Raw genomic sequence first — 15,278 nt, 5'->3', positions numbered from 1 at the left:
AACCCAAGTACATAGGGAAGCCAATATAGGGTCTTAGACTGGAAACAAATCATCAAGTGATGAACATCTATGAAACTGGATTAAGACCCATCTTCAATAGAGGACACCATATGGTAATGAGAATTCCTAAGTAGAGGACCAGTGGAAATTTACAATTACTTTGGAAATATAATTGATAGCCTTTGGAATGAGAAAGCCACCTGAACAACTTGGGATAGTTGGGAAGGAGAAGCACTCCAATAGAAGATGCTAGACTTTCTGCTAATAAGGACATATTATAGCTTGAAGTGATTAATTGGTAAATAAAGAATATGTGATATATTGCTACATATAACTGGTGAAGTGAATCATTTTGTATATATAAACCTAATCTATAATGTATATTCATATACATTAGTGGATTATGGATTTATAACTGCTTCTTAGAGGAAGGTGGAGATGTTTGGAAGACAGCCAAAGTCTTTTGAGTTGGTGGAACAAATGGTAACTATGCTCTGCCGTAATACAATGCAGGAAGTTTTGTCAATTAGAAAGGATATATCTTAGGAGAAAGCCACTATGATATTTTGTATTTTCTTAATTTGGTATGTCACTTTGGATCAAAGTCAATAATTTATAACCTAGTGTAAGCTTTATAATCTTTAGTTTTTTCTATTCATAATTTATCCAGCTCTGATTTTTTTTTTTAATTTGAAACACCTTACTGTTACTTTTTGTGTAAAAAAAAAAAACACTGGTTTCGAATAAGCTTCACAATTTTATTCATGAGATATAACCATCCTTATATCAATAGTAACTGCTCAATTATAATTAATCATTTTAGAGAACATGTTATTGCTTCTTATAAATCAGCTGCTGCTTCTAATATTACAAAATGCATTTCAATGAATTTCCATCTATACTGTTGTCATATTTGCATTTTTTTAAATTTCCTTCTTAAATCCTTGGGGTTGGAAAGAATCTTAGAAATCCTCCAGCCCAATTTTAATGATAAAAAAATTGTCACTCAGACAAGTTAAGGAACTTGTTCAAGATTCTATCCTTCATTAGTGGCAGACCTAGGGCAAAAAGCCAATTTCCAGAGTATTCCACCAAGTACACTTTCCACTACTTATAAACTTCCCAGACCTCTACCTAGAATCAGAAAAAGCACATCCCGCTCACCATTATGGATTCATCTTATTTTTCACTAACTGAGGATAGGAGAATATCTAAGGCAAATCATATCACTATAGATGAAATAAATATAAATATAAATATAGATATATTTGCCTTAGATATTTTAACACTTTGTCTCTTCTTACCATCCTCCCTTAGCTGCTGTATAGACCACTGTCTCAATAAACTGGGAGGAAGGGGTGCATGGGTGGCTGCCTTTGGCTCAGGTCAGGGATCCTGGAGTCCCAGGATTGAGTCCTGCATCAGGCTCCCAGCTCCACAGGGATTCTGCTTCTCCCTCTGACCTTTTCCCATTTTATGCTTTCTCTCACTGTCTCTCTCTCAAATAAATAAATAAATAAAATCTTTAAAATAAATAAGCAAACAAATTGGAAGGAGGATCCCAACATCCCATTCTTACAGGATCATTCTGGCCAAGAAAGGCTCTCATCGAGTGAATGAATAATAGTTTATTATTTCATCCAACATTTTTAAGCACATAGTATTTTACAGACACCTTTGGGGTGACCTTGGTGGTACTTACGCAATTCTAACATCTACATGGTTATCAATAAGCCCATTGTCCTAAAAATCCTCATGTATGTCTTATTTATATGATTTTTCCCCCAAATCACAACTATGAAAAAAGTAGGTTGGTGATATTATATAACATTAATGGCTCGAATCTTTTACCCTTCCTGTATTCACATCCCTTGACCTATGACTTTCCTGTCTCTCCTATAGCCATGTGAGTCATTCAGTGGAATATTAACTGGTGTAATGGGACCAAAGGCTGGAAAGTCACCTGCCTATTTGGGCTGGCTCTCTTATGTCAGAGAGTAAAGACATTTTAAATTTTAATAGATTTTTTTTCCAAATTAGACCACAGAGTTGTACTATTTCTTCATATTGTTCTCAATAATAAAGTCCTTCAAATAATCCCATGAGGTATTCATTATTATCCATATTTTACAGATGAGAAAACTGAGGTACAGAGAAATTAGGTGCCTGACTTGACCAAGGACATAGAGATGATACGTGGTGGTGTCAGGACTAAAATGCAGGCCTACTTTCTTAACCCTTTCACTGTGCCTCTCCCTTGTATTTCCTTGTGCAACCATCACCACCATCCCTCTCCGAACATTTTGTCCTGCCTGAATGAAACACTATGTCCATTAAACACCAAATCAACATACTTCCTTCTCCCACCTTTGGGAACCACCATTCTACTTTCTGTTTGACTAAAATAGAAACCTCATATAAGCAGAATCATACAATATTTGTCCTTCTATTGATTGGCTTGTCTCACTTAACATAATGTCCTCAAGTTACATCTATGTTGTAGAATATGTTGGAACTTCCTTCCTTTTTGAGACTGAAGAATTTTCTAATGTATGTATATGCCACATTTTGTTTATCCATTTACCTAGTAATGGACATGAGCTGTATCTACCTTTTAGTTACTGTGAACAATGCTGCTATGAACATGGGTGTACAAATATCTGTACCTGTCCTTTCTTTCATTGATTTAGAGTATACATCCAGAAGTTAAATCACTGAGTCATAAGATAATTCTATGTTTATGTTTTTAAGGAATTGCCATGACATTTTCGACAGTGGCTCCACCATTGTGCATTCCCATAAAAAATGTACAAGGGTTCCAATTTCTCCACATCCCTGCTTACACTTATTTTCTGTTTTTTGTTTTTTTTTTAATTGAAACAATAATGTCTTCTCTCAGCTCAGAAAAAAAGTATTCTTCTATTATCACTTTAATTATATCATTCCTTCTAATCCCTCTACTCTCCTTATAGATGCTTTCCTGGGATTTCTGAATGCCTTGCATGCCTTATGAGTTTTTGTACCTCATACACTGGAAGACATCCTTCCTTCCAAGTTTCACAGTATATATATATATAGTCTTTTCACACTATATTTTGAGGAAACTTCTTGGCTTTATCTTCCATAAAACTAATTGGGTTTTCAACCACACCTATTCTACTATTCAATTTTTTAACTGAAATTTTTAGGTAATTAGTGTGATTTACTTCAGAAGTTGGGGAGTATGAATGTAGTCACATATTTTACATTTTTTCAAGTGCCCTTTAGCTGACAACTAACCCTTTCTTGAGATAGCCCTTCTCCTCCCTAAATTTTACAGGACTCCAAAGAGTTTGCCCCAGTTCTTTTGTCAATGAGCTGATAAAACTTGAATGTGATGAGTCTGATACTATGACCACTTTTGTCACTGACCAGAGAGATGCTTTTGAAAACTATTATAACACCTTATCCATCACTATAGTTTTACAGTCTCTTGCACAAATTTCTTTGATGTCCTAGGTATAAACTGCAAGGATATAGCTCTTTCAGCTCACATGCAAGCTTAATTATTATTTGGTACCATAACCCAATCTGTCAAGGTAGTTGGTTTCACAGGTATTTCTTGTTGTGGCTCTATGATATCCCATACGCAACCCTCCCCAAGTTAAACTTTCACTTTAATGTTGACCCTTGCACACCTGTCCAGTCTCTACCTATCCCCATTCTCCATCTCCTTTCAGTAACCAACTCAGCTTTCCAAAGCCTTAAGATTAAAGGCAGCTTTTGTCAGTCAAAGAAGTTCATATTATCCCCTTTCACCTGGGCAGTAGGTTAACTGTTTTCATTTAAGTGACACTTTTCTGAATGAAAATTAGTTCCAGAGTGACCGATCTTATCTATATATATATGAAGAAGCTTTGGGTAAATTAAGAACTTCACAGTCTACATCATCAGTTGCTTCAATACATTTATTTCAACAATCATGTAGAGGTTTTCTAATTTCTATAAATTCTCTCATATACTTTACTTTTTCTTAGCAATATATTCTAGTTGTATGATTATAGTGTCCCCTCAAATCTCTTTGAGGATACTAATTAAATTGTTTCAATAATCTTTTCTATATTTCTCCAGTAATCCAATTTCTTCAAGAATCATTTTGATTTGTAAAGTTGGTAACTCATTTTTATCCTGTCATTTTCCCTTAAATATCTGGAAACTCAACTATTTATATGTGACAGTTTAGGACAACTGATACAAATGGCCAATGTGAAAGTCACAGTTCCTTTGATAGTGAATTTGACTGCAAAGGACAGAAGCTGTGGCTATGATGAGTGAGCTGGGATCCATCATCAGAGATACCTCTCTGTTAGGGAAGGTAGGAGCTTATTGTCAGGGTATGGAAAGGTTTCCCCTACTGTCAGCCGATATTACATGTGAGAACCACTCAACTTCTCTCTCTTAGCTCCAGTACTCACTATAAATATCCCTGCTTACTCCCAATGACAAAATCCATCCACCCCTTTATTAGTTCTCAAAATATTTGTGCCAGGTCTGCTAGAGCTGGGAGTGTATGCATTTTCCAGATGCTTGGAATGTCCTAGTTTCACTGGTCTTCCTACTAAGTATCCAATAGATGATTCCTGCCTCTAGCTCCTAATGATTATGACCTTGGAGTTTTGCCAAAGTTCTGTTCAAATAAAACAAAAATAAAACTCCCTTATTCCTCCATTACCATTCTATTTCATTTGTATTAGCTGCAGTTATCAGTTCTATCTGGTTACTCCATCAATCCATTCCCATCTGCTTTATATCTTCCAGAAATTTATTGCTTCTGCTAATGTCAACCTTCATCTTTCCTAGTACTATTTCATTGTTTTTCTTAATTTTATATTTATTCACTCATTCCACTGGAACTTTGGGGATAAATCTGTGTGCTTAGTCAGTCATCTAGAAGGCACTTAGCTCCCAAGTGACCTTTTCTCTTATTTTTCTTTTTTCCTTCTTTCTTCATGATTTGTATTTTATTTTTTATTTCATCTGCTTTATTCAAATGGCTTTTAATAAATAGGATGGTGACAATAGCACTGGTATAGGAGTTATGATTCTTTTACTCGATTTATGCTTTTGCTAATATTAAACAGGGCCTGGCTCATGGTAGGTGCTAATTAAGTATTTTGGAACATATGAATGAATGAAGTAAATTATAATCCAGACCCATACTTCAGCTTTCTCTAATGTAAAATTAGGATACCTCTGTAAGTAACAGCAAGTTATGATTCTTCTTAGGCTAGATAGAAAACATTTATCATCACCTAACAGAAGGCACCGGAAAGAGAGAGGCTCCCAGTGTGTGAGCAGAAATGCAGCAATATGCAATCACATAAGCGGCAAGGTAAGACAGAAAACTGTGATCAAAAACCCAATAGGAGACCTGTGACATCAGAGTCTCACGGAAGTTCAAAGCAATCATAATTAGGCTTTAACAACTGAGTCTCAGGGGACTATAGACTGTGATCAGGCCAGAGGGCAGCTGAGCACTGAATTAACCAAGAGAGAGATAAAAACATAGTCTGCCTTTGAAAGAACCTATGTTAACCACTCTCCTTTTTCTAAACCCACATCATAAAAAGTAACATAACTAAAATCCTCTGGGGCCAAGGGCCTGACAACCCTGCCCTGAGAAATTCCTTAATATCCTCCGCCTGACTTAAATGCTTCTGCTATGTCATCCAATGGCAATGAGGTCTCCAGGTTGGGTGGTAAGTTTCAAATACACACACAAGCAGCATAACTCTCTACCATAAGCAGTCATTTCAAACAATTCATTAGTAATGATCTTGTTTGGCAGAATGAAAAGTCATAATCATGAAAAATGTCTTCAGTGGGTTCTTTTACATTTTTAATCATTTTATTATTATGATAACTTTCATTATTCTATATTTGAGAATCCTAAGGAAACACAAAAGTTTGCAAATTATATATCTGCCTGATATGCTCAGTTCAGTGGTCTTCAAACATAGTCACCTGAGGGCTTACTAAAGCACGCTACTGGGTCTCACCCCCAGAATTTCTGATTCAGAGCTGGAAGATAGGACCCACCACTCATGACAGGGAGATGGTCTCAATAACATATACAACTGAGCCTAGTGTGACGTCCCCCTAAGCCACATCTTCAGGTGTATATCTATTGGGATGCTTTTAGCTATAAGTATCGAAAAACAAAACTCACTCCACTTGAGGTATGCCCTAATGGGTTTTGTTCTATAGACCCACATCACTGGAAATGCCTCATGGAGTAAATACATAGTTTGCTTTACTGACAGAATTATGTTTAAATCTAGAGAAAGAACTCTAAGACAGGGCTATTAAAACTATTTTAAGTCTTAATAGTTAACATTTTTAATCTTACCTATTGGCATATTCCAGTGATCTGCACTATTCTAGGTGTGATAGTTTAGGCGTAAATATGATTGAACTTATTCATGTCTTGATGATGTCTGAAAATGACAACCAGGCAGGTCCAGCTACTCTGACACTAAGCATGGCCTTAACATAAATTTCTTGAAGAAACTGGGGACCAAAGTTTACAGAGGGAGAATTTTTGAAGTATGTCCATACTCAAGTAGAGATCAAAGAAGCCCAACTAAAAGAAATGTGGACTGACATAACAATTGTAGATTAAGCAAATGTTCTTTTAATTTTTTTATTTAAATATTTATTTAAATATTTAGTTAGTTAACATAAAGTGTTTTTCTCTCCTCTCTTATTGATTTGTTCTTTCACATTGATTTTCAAATATTGAATCACCCCTGCATCCCATGGATAAATCCCACCTGGTCATAGTGGATAATCTTTTAATGTATGGTTACAAAGTGGTGCAACCACTTTGGAAAACAGTGTGGAGATTCCTTAAGAAATTAAAAATAGAGCTTCCCTATGATCCTGTCATTGAACTATTGGGTATTTACCCCAAAGATAAAGATGTAGTGAAAAGAAGGGCCATCTGTACCCCAATGTTCATAGCAGCAATGGCCACAGTCGCCAAACTGTGGAAAGAACCAAGATGCCCTTAAACGGATGTATGGATAAAGATATGGTCCATATATACTATGGAGTATTGTGCCTCCATCAGAAAGGATGAATACTCAACTTTTGTATCAACATGGACAGGACTGCAAGAGATTTTGCTGAGTAAATAAGTCACGCAGAGAGAGTCAATTATCATATGGTTTCACTTACTTGTGGAACATAAGGAATAACATGGAAGACATGGGGAGATGGAAAGGAGAAGTGAGTTGGGGGAAATTGGAGGGGGAAATGAACCATGAGAGACTGTGGACTCTGAGAAACAAACTGAGCATTTTGGAGGGGGGTTGGGGAGGTTGACCTTGGTTGTGGATATTATGGAGGGCACACATTACATGGAGCAGAAGGTGAGGTAGATAAACAATGAATTTTGGAACACTGAAAAAAAATTAAATTAAAATAAAAAATAAATAAAAAATAAAAAGAGTCTCTTGTAGGCAGCATATAGATGGGCCTTATTTTTTATCCATTATGACACCCTGTGTCTTTGGATTAGAATATTTAGTCCACTTTCATTCCAAGTAATTATTGTCTTGTATTTATCACCACTTTAATACTTGTTTTATCATTGTTTCTGTAGATTTTCTCTGATATTTTCTTGTCTTTGTTACTTTTGGTCTCTCCTTTCATTAAAGAGTCCCCCTTAATATTTCTTGCAGGACTGATTTATTGGTCACAAACTCTGGGTTTTTGTTTTTGTTTTAGTTTTTTTGTCTAGAAATGTCTTTATCTCTCCTTCTATTCTGAATGATGGCCTTGCTGGACAGAGTTTTCTTGGCTACAGATTTTTTTCCCATTCAGCATTTTGAATGTATTAAGCCACTCTTTTCTGGTTTGCCACATTTCTATTGAGAAGTCTTCAGCTAGCCTTATGGATTTTCCTTTATTAAGTACTTCCTTTTTATATTGCTGCTTTTAAGATTTTTTTCTTTATTAATATATTTTGTAAATTTAATTACAATATGTATGGTGTTAGCCTGCCTTTGTTGATTTTGAAGGAAGTACTCTGTGCCTCCTGGATCTGGATGTCTGTTTCCTTCCCCAGATTAGAGAAGTTTTCTGCTATTATTTCTTGAAATAAATTTTATGTCCCCTTTTCTCTTTTTCTTCTGGGACTCATAGTAATAGGAATGTTATTATGTTTGATGGAGTCACTGAGCTCCCTAAGTCTATTCTCATGTTACATAATTTTTTTTTCTCTTTAACTTGGCTTCATTATTTTCCATTATTTTGTCTCCTAGGTCACTAATTCATTCCTCTGCTTCGTCCAGCCTGCTGTTCATTGCATCAAGCCTGTGTCCAGTCTTATTTATTGCATTCTTCATCTCTGATTCTTTTTTAACTCTGTGATAAGGGTATCACTGATGTCTTCCATTCTTTTCTCAAGTCCAGGGAGTACCTTATGTATGTAGCTTTAAAATCTCCATCAGGCATGTTACTTTATCTGTTTCACTTAGATCTTTGGCTGTGGCTTTATCTTATTCTTTCATTTAGGATAAATTCCTCCATCTTGGCATTTTTTCTAAATATCTACTTTCTTCTGTGTATTAGGAAAGCCAACTATGTCTCTTGCTTCTGAAATTAATACCCTATGAAGAAGAGGTCATGTAATCTTCAGGGCCTTGTCCTGGGAGTGTCTCCAGTGTGTGCTGTATGCACTCTGTTCCTGTGCTTTGTCTGCTCTATCCTTCAGGCTAGTCATCTGCAGAGGTTCTCCTTTAATGCTGTGGGCAATGTTTGGTCCCTGAACTGAATATGGTGAGTTTTTTTTTTTTAAGATTTTATTTATTTATCAGAGAGAGAGTGGGAGAGAGCGAGCACAGGCAGACAGAATGGCAGGCAGAGGCAGAGGGAGAGGCAGGCTCCCTGCTGAGCAAGGAGCCCAATGCGGGACTCGATCCCAAGGACGCTGGGATCATGACCTGAGCCGAAGGCAGCTGCTTAACCAACTGAGCCACCCAGGCGTCCCCTGAATATGGTGAGTTTTAACTAGGTGTGCTCTGGTCTGCTTGTGAAATGATACCTGATACCAACTCCAGCAGAACTGAGGCCTTGAAGGACTCTCTGATCAGGAGATATGGTATAGGCAGGGGTTTATGCTGGTCTTCTGAGGGAGAGTCCCACTGTACAAGGACTGAGGCAACCTTGACTGAGAAGGGCAGTCTTGTCAGAGTATGGAAGGGAGGCTTGGAGGGAGTTTGGTATAAGAAAATAAGGCACCAAGTGTTGGTGCTGTGCTGCTTTCATGGGTAGGTCTATGTTTATGCTCAGGACAGGAGAAGGAAAAGGTGCCAACCAAATCCTTTGTTCCTGGTGAAACATCTCTGTGAACACTACTTCTCAGAGACATGCTCCAAGAAGAGCTAATAATCTTACACTGTGTGCTCCAGGCATTCTTCAGTTCACAGTTTCCATACCATCTTCCCCTGGTTGTTTGCCTACTTTCTCTCCAGGAGAAAGGCAGTGCCATCTGGGCTCTCTTCCAGCCAAGCCCCCTGACCTCTAAGACTCCAGGCTATAAGCCCCATTGGCTGCAAGAACTCACAATATCCAGCCCCTCTCATTTTCCAAGCAATGGTTTTGGGGAAGCATTCTCCTATTCTCCTTGTGTATTCCCTTCTGTGCTCCTCTCTCTTTCTTACCCTTCTCCATAACCATGGCTCCGTCCCCTCTGCAGCACCTATAATCCATTTCTCCCCTAAATGAAGTTTCCACATTTCCTACCTCCTTCAATGTGGCCTCTTCTCCCCCTTTTGTTGTGGAGTTTGTTCTGTCAGTCTTCAGGTCAATTTCTGGATATATAGAATGATTTGTCATCTGGTTGTGTTCATAGGATAAGACAAGCCTATGATCTTTCTAAGTAGCTGTCTCATCTTATCCTCCAGCAAGAGTTCTTTTTTAAAAATCTTGAAAATTGGGACGCCTGGGTGGCTCAGTTGGCTAAGCGGCTGCCTTCGGCTCGGGTCATGATCCCATCATCCTGGGATCAAGTCCCGAATCGGGCTCCTTGCTCGGTGGGGAGCCTGCTTCTCCCTCTGCCTCTGTCTGCCTATGCTCACTCTCTCTCTCTCTCTGACAAATCAATAAATAAATAAAATCTTTAAAAAAAATTGAAAATTATGACTCAGAGTTCAGATGAACTAAAGTGATTGGCAGTGAAAGGAATCACAACATGTGAAATTCCTTAAGTAAAAATTCATTCATTTTAATTTTGCATTTGTTACATGTAAACAAAAGAAACACACACACACACGTTAAAAAAAAAAAAAACCTCACTCCAACTGGCAGCAATAAGAATTGTTCTAACCATGAGCATTGATTGGCTAACATAAGGACAAATCCAGAGGCATAGTGAACTTCAGGGGTAAGGACCCAAAGGTTCAATTACATCATCAAGGATGTAGTTTCTTTCCACTTTTCATCCTGCTATCTGCATCGTTCACTTCATCCTTAGGTTGGATCTCCTTATGTTTCAGAAAGTTATCAGTAGCCATAAAGGCCACATGCTTCCCTGTCCATGTCAACTACAAGAGAGAAAGCACCTTTCCCAAGCTATCAAACAAATACTTTTTCTTTTAGAATGACTGGAAAAAACTTAAGTCATATATTCATCCCTAAGCCAATAATTGGTGCCAGAAGAAGCAGTTGGTTGATTGGCTTAAACCAAGGCTGCTGAACAATCATTTCTAGGAGGACTGAGACACATGTTTGGTTTTTACTACTTAGGAGTTAACCAAGAACTCAGTCAATTCCATGAACTACAAATAGAAGAAGGATGGAGTGAATTTTGGGGGGAATGTTCCATAAAGCAGGCAAAACTTGAAAGGATCTTTAGAGCATAGAACTTTTGACATAATTTTGACACATGCTAACATGAGTCTGAATCTGAAAGTACACAGCAATAATGACTGATCATTACAATGACTCAACTTTAAAACTGCTAGTCATTTTGTATATTTATACAAGGTGCCTTTGATATGACATCTATACTCTGGATATTCCCCTAAAGACATTCTTATTTGAAGTGAGATCCCTTTTCCTTCCCTCAGAACTTCAAGATATTGACTTTGCAACTACGTAACAGGGGAAATACCAGATAAACTTCAGAATTCCTTTCCTCTTGGACTCCTTTAGAAAGTTGTAGAGCATTATTTTCCTTTTGTATTTCAGCAATTTTGTTACTGGGCTTCTTTTTTTTTTTCCTCCTAAACTGATCATTATGGATAAACATAAAATCTCTAAATAGATTTTCCTAGTCAGTTAACCATATTCTTGAGGGAAAACATAAGGTAGAATCATTATTAAAAAGCACTCTCAGTAATACACACATCTTTATTATGTCAGTCTTTTGCCAAAAAAAAATAAGATTGATAGTAAAATCCACTTAATTTTTTTTCTTCGCAGAATCAAGCCATCTGCCTCAAAATACACCATCAGCCTCTGTTAGATGAATTCACACATTTTAAAGCCCCGGAGTAACCATTTGAATGGAAATTGGACACTTCTTGTCATTTAGGAAGCTTTTTTAAACTGGAAAGGCTTCTCGTTTGTTCAATTAAATGTGTGTGTATGCAATACACTTTATGAAATTTATCCCAAAACAGCGAGGGCTGAAATAATATTTGAAACAGATGGCACAGCTGCTGTATTTAGAGAGCTACCCATGGACATAGATGGAGACATTGAGGGAACTTTGAAGTGCAAGTCAAAATATTGTATAATCAAGACTCTAAACCACAGTCATTAGGGATGGGAAAATCTTTGTAATGTCAACCCCTTCCCTAATGGAGGTGTGGCGAAGGTGCTAAGATTCAGTCAAGTGGAATTTATACCCTTCTCTGGATGAATTCTTCTCTTCTCAGTTGAGCCTTAAAATTTGAAAATGCAGGATCTGCTGCCTCAGACTTTTCTCTCTCTTAAATACTGTTTGAAAACAGAGGTACACGCTGAAAGTATTGTTCCCAAGGGAATGTTAGGTAGTGGCATATGCAGTGCACAAAGAAGCAAAACGAAGTGTTTAGAGCTGGAGGGAAAGTCAGGGGAAAGACCACAGAGATTATTTCTCTAGTGCTCTAATTTTGTGAGAGAGGAAACAAAGGCCAAAACAGGTTAATTCACATCACCTCCATCCCACAGAACAGGTTTCCTCAGACTCATTTCAGGAGAAATTCCACCACAGACACTGTTTAGCACAAGGAAAAGAAAGGCTGAGTACTTTTAAATTATATCTTATTTCACTTTATTTCATTTTGAATATGTGTCATATCTAAAAACAGTCATAATTTTATAAGGCAGATTTAAAATGGCAATGAAGAGAAAAAGTTCAACTTTTCTTAAAATAGCTTTAAGGTTAGAATATTTATATATTCATATTATATATATATACATATGCATGTATACACACACATATATATATACACACACACACACACACCCTAATTTCTGTAAACAATGTGTGTATTAACAGGGTATTTGGCTAAATGTTTCATTTCACTTGATCACATTGATACAACTTGCAGCTTGTTCTATAACACTTACACAATTCTACCTCTTAATCCAAAAGAGGAAGCAAAAGTTCTGATGCAAAATTCTTCAGTTCAGAAGTCTTGAGAAGATGAAATACATCTGAGCAAACACACAGTCACACACACACACACACACACACACACACGTGCGTGCGCACACACATATACACACACACACAACATAAACAGTGACCAGGAGGAAAATATTTTACATTCATAGTTACAATTCTTCTTAAATGCAGCAGTCTCTGGGGTTTGGAAGTTCACACATTTCCCTCTCACTTGTGGTTTTATAGACAAATGTTGAAAGCAGATGTCTTTAGTTTATTTCAGGGAGATCCCTGAGCTACTGAAAATGACAAATCTCAGCAATCACATTTAGGTTCCAATATCCTTCTTAGTTGAAAAGAAATGGATAAAACCCTTAATAAGAAAAGCAGCAAATAACTAAGTTTATCCATCATCTTCTCTGCAGCAAGAGCTAATGAAACAGAAATGAAACCATGTCCATCTTCAGAGGAACTTTTCCCCAATAGACTATTCCTGTAGTTCAGTGGAATCCTCCTGGAGAGAGCAAATTGATTTTCCAAAACATCTTGGTTATCCCACAGACAGAATAAAGTTACAGTCTGACATGTTAACCTTCCACTACATTTCTGAGACCGGATCTATACAACTGGAACAAAGGAAGAATTAGGGCAACTTCAGGTCACCTCAGCAGAAAGTCCCTTTATGCCTGAACTACCCCAATGGTTGGTTCATTTACCACTTTTGTCTCACTCGTTAGCTCACCACAGCCCTTGTGCATACATGGTTGTAGCCCAGTCTTTGTTTCCATGTAAATCAGAATAGTAGCCCCTAAAAAGCGACAACTGCACTTAACTAACATGTACACCTAGACCAGCTAGGAGTCTCTCCAGAACAAGACTCTGTTTTTCTTTTTCTTTACCTTTGTTTTTTTTGCACTCAGGGAAAACAAAGTAATTTTCCCAGTGCTCTGAGAAGTTTCAGCCTTCTTGTTTCCATTACATAATATTTTTGACAAGTTTCTGTAAAGAATTTTAAAATCAGAAAAGCTCAAACACATTGATCTTAAAATTTCTTTTAAGTTAGTGATGTTTCACTTCTCACATAATAAGTGCTGAAAGCCAGTCAACAGCTAAAGAGTGTTTCTTTTTCTTTGATATGGCCTTGTGTTTAAAAGAAAAAAAAACCTCACTGAAATTCATATCTATAAAGTTCTATATTAGGATGTGTGAGTCACCCACATAAACACACACATTCATTCATACATTCATTAACTAGGGAAGAAAGAGACAAGGACAATTTGACTTGGGAAAAAAATCAGCAGAGCAAACCTATCACTTGGTTACTTTCAGTATGTCGTTTTTCAGAGGTATAGGAGAAGGTCAACCCAAGGGTACTGTGGAGAGCTAATCTACCCCATATTCATTCCTGGAAGTTCTAACATGACAGAGAGGGAAATTGTCCTAAGGTGAAAGAGCATCCAATTAGTCTACACATTTGGGGTCATCTTCAACTGCATACTGCAAAGATAATTAGGGGTGCTAAATTATACAGTATTGATCAGGTTAACACAAACTACACACCCCTGAGAGACTGTGAGAAACTGAAATAGTGTATGAAGTAAAAGAGTTTAAACACAAGGGGGTTTATAAAACACAAAGAGTGAGGCACTTTATTAGACTCTAAAGAAAGACCAGTAAGACAATGAGGAGAGTGCCCATCCTTAAAGTGTTTGAAGTTAGGAGGAAAAGCAAGGGCCACTAGAGAGAAGAAAACACCACCAAAATGAGTGTTCCCCAAGATCTATGAGAGTCAGAGTGACAGCAAACGGGCCACAGCAGCAGAAATGGCCACAGCCAGAGGATAACGGAATTTAAGTTCCCACACAAAACATATAGGTCACCCTACAAAATTACAGTTATGTTTCTTTTTCCTCCACTATACATTTGTCAGTTGTTTGGTTCTGTTTCTTTGAAAACCTACCATATTCTCTCTGCTAAGAAGCCCTCTCACTTCTCCATAGACCCAGAGACTCCCTTTACACAGCAATCTCCAACCTGAACCATAGCTGTACAAATATGACAAGTGTAGTTTTCTGTAAAAACAAAAACACAACTACCACAAATTATAAAACAAATGTAGGAACTAGGTCAGATCTTCTATTTCTGAGGAAAACGGAGTTTGCTTGATGACTTTGTCAGCCTCCATTTTTCAACAAAAAGATGCACCAGACACAGAACTGAGCCCTCCTGCTCAGACTTGCTTTCTTCCTGGCCTTATTACACTATGAATAATACTATCCCATGTGGAACTAAGACCCATTAGTTCCTCTGTTCCTCAGTCTATTATTTTTATATCAGGAGTTAGCATATTAAATTTAATAAGACTCTCAAAATTTATTTAATTCTGATATTTCAGTTTCATTCTGTGATTTCAATCTACTATAAGTTACTAGGACCAAGTTATTCAATCTTAATTTCATACATTCTAAATATCTAACAAAATATAAAATCACTGCTTTTTCCGTTTTAAACAAAAAACTGTACCAACCACACACATAGACACACCAGCACACTCAGACATACAATCCTATAAAAGTTAACAATAAAGGGCCAACTTCAAGTGTGCTTATGGATAGAAATCTAAAGCTAACCAAAAGTA

General features: G+C 37.1%; 1 protein-coding gene and 1 non-coding gene across 6 annotated transcripts in view; one reads left to right on the top strand and one right to left on the bottom strand.

Annotated features, from left to right (window-relative positions):
* ZPLD1 (zona pellucida like domain containing 1) overlaps positions 1-15,278 on the bottom strand; it is a 199,346-nt gene that overhangs the window by 160,167 nt on the left and 23,901 nt on the right. The gene's annotated exons all lie outside the window — the stretch shown is intronic.
* On the top strand, positions 6,213-6,341 carry LOC123394642. Its single transcript, XR_006609396.1, has one exon. It is a non-coding gene; the product is annotated as a small nucleolar RNA SNORA18 (small nucleolar RNA).

The sequence above is a fragment of the Mustela putorius genome, unplaced genomic scaffold, assembly GCF_011764305.1.
Source record: "Mustela putorius furo isolate JIRA1106 unplaced genomic scaffold, ASM1176430v1.1 tig00003834_pilon_pilon_pilon, whole genome shotgun sequence".
Classification (NCBI taxonomy): Eukaryota; Metazoa; Chordata; class Mammalia; order Carnivora; family Mustelidae; genus Mustela; species Mustela putorius.
Note: the sequence above shows the minus strand (reverse complement) of the source record. Positions and strands in the feature narration are given on the sequence as shown.